Source organism: Musa acuminata, unplaced genomic scaffold, assembly GCF_036884655.1.
Source record: "Musa acuminata AAA Group cultivar baxijiao unplaced genomic scaffold, Cavendish_Baxijiao_AAA HiC_scaffold_82, whole genome shotgun sequence".
Taxonomy (NCBI): Eukaryota; Viridiplantae; Streptophyta; class Magnoliopsida; order Zingiberales; family Musaceae; genus Musa; species Musa acuminata.
In genome coordinates, this window is record NW_027020363.1 from 222,501 (window position 1) to 225,000 (window position 2,500).

The following is a 2,500-nucleotide window of genomic DNA, read 5'->3' on the forward strand; positions in this document are numbered from 1 at the left end:
ATCTCAGCACCCTGGAACCCCCCGGGTGGCACAGGGCTGGATGGGGCTTTCGTATAGCAGGGACGGTGCTGCCTCACGCTTCGCTCGCTGTTCGCCGCTCGCCGCTCGCTCGCGCAGCCAAAAATGACCAGTTTTGGCCCGTTTTTGGGCTGTTTTGGCCTGTTTATGGTCCGTTCTTGCGTGGTGCGGTGACCGTCGTGAGCGGAGCAAAACGTCAGCCATCTCAGCACCCTGGAACCCCCCGGGTGGCACAGGGCTGGATGGGGCTTTCGTATATAGCAGGGACGGTGCTGCCTCACGCTTCGCTCGCTGTCCGCCGCTCGCCGCTCGCTCGCGCAGCCAAAAATGGCCAGTTTTGGCCCGTTTTTGGGCTGTTTTGGCCTGTTTATGGTCCGTTCTTGCGTGGTGCGGTGACCGTCGTGAGCGGAGCAAAACGTCAGCCATCTCAGCACCCTGGAACCCCCCGGGTGGCACAGGGCTGGATGGGGCTTTCGTATATAGCAGGGACGGTGCTGCCTCTCGCTTCGCTCGCTGTCCGCCGCTCGCCGCTCGCTCGCGCAGCCAAAAATGGCCAGTTTTGGCCCGTTTTTGGGCCGTTTTGGCCAGTTTTTGGCCTGTTCTTGCATTGCGCGGTGACCGTCGAGAGCGGAGCAAAACGTCAGCCATCTCAGCACCCTGGAACCCCCCGGGTGGCACAGGGCTGGATGGGGCTTTCGTATAGCAGGGACGGTGCTGCCTCTCGCTTCGCTCGCTGTCCGCCGCTCGCCGCTCGCTCGTGCAGCCAAAAATGGCCAGTTTTGGCCCGTTTTTGGGCCGTTTTGGCCAGTTTTTGGCCTGTTCTTGCATTGCGCGGTGACCGTCGAGAGCGGAGCAAAACGTCAGCCATCTCAGCACCCTGGAACCCCCCGGGTGGCACAGGGCTGGATGGGGCTTTCGTATAGCAGGGACGGTGCTGCCTCTCGCTTCGCTCGCTGTCCGCCGCTCGCCGCTCGCTCGTGCAGCCAAAAATGGCCAGTTTTGGCCCGTTTTTGGGCCGTTTTGGCCAGTTTTTGGCCTGTTCTTGCATTGCGCGGTGACCGTCGAGAGCGGAGCAAAACGTCAGCCATCTCAGCACCCTGGAACCCCCCGGGTGGCACAGGGCTGGATGGGGCTTTCGTATAGCAGGGACGGTGCTGCCTCTCGCTTCGCTCGCTGTCCGCCGCTCGCCGCTCGCTCGTGCAGCCAAAAATGGCCAGTTTTGGCCCGTTTTTGGGCCGTTTTGGCCAGTTTTTGGCCTGTTCTTGCATTGCGCGGTGACCGTCGAGAGCGGAGCAAAACGTCAGCCATCTCAGCACCCTGGAACCCCCCGGGTGGCACAGGGCTGGATGGGGCTTTCGTATAGCAGGGACGGTGCTGCCTCTCGCTTCGCTCGCTGTCCGCCGCTCGCCGCTCGCTCGTGCAGCCAAAAATGGCCAGTTTTGGCCCGTTTTTGGGCCGTTTTGGCCAGTTTTTGGCCTGTTCTTGCATTGCGCGGTGACCGTCGAGAGCGGAGCAAAACGTCAGCCATCTCAGCACCCTGGAACCCCCCGGGTGGCACAGGGCTGGATGGGGCTTTCGTATAGCAGGGACGGTGCTGCCTCTCGCTTCGCTCGCTGTCCGCCGCTCGCCGCTCGCTCGCGCAGCCAAAAATGGCCAGTTTTGGCCCGTTTTTGGGCCGTTTTGGCCAGTTTTTGGCCTGTTCTTGCATTGCGCGGTGACCGTCGAGAGCGGAGCAAAACGTCAGCCATCTCAGCACCCTGGAACCCCCCGGGTGGCACAGGGCTGGATGGGGCTTTCGTATAGCAGGGACGGTGCTGCCTCTCGCTTCGCTCGCTGTCCGCCGCTCGCCGCTCGCGCAGCCAAAAATGGCCAGTTTTGGCCCGTTTTTGGGCCGTTTTGGCCAGTTTTTGGCCTGTTCTTGCATTGCGCGGTGACCGTCGAGAGCGGAGCAAAACGTCAGCCATCTCAGCACCCTGGAACCCCCCGGGTGGCACAGGGCTGGATGGGGCTTTCGTATAGCAGGGACGGTGCTGCCTCTCGCTTCGCTCGCTGTTCGCCGCTCGCCGCTCGCTCGCGCAGCCAAAAATGGCCAGTTTTGGCCCGTTTTTGGGCTGTTTTGGCCAGTTTTTGGCCTGTTCTTGCGTGGTGCGGTGACCGTCGTGAGCGGAGCAAAACGTCAGCCATCTCAGCACCCTGGAACCCCCCGGGTGGCACAGGGCTGGATGGGGCTTTCGTATAGCAGGGACGGTGCTGCCTCTCGCTTCGCTCGCTGTTCGCCGCTCGCCGCTCGCTCGCGCAGCCAAAAATGGCCAGTTTTGGCCCGTTTTTGGGCTGTTTTGGCCTGTTTTTGGGCTGTTCTTGTGTGGCGCGGTGACCGTCGTGAGCGGAGCAAAATGTCAGCCATCTCAGCACCCTGGAACCCCCCGGGTGGCACAGGGCTGGATGGGGCTTTCGTATAGCAGGGACGGTGCTGCCTCGCGCT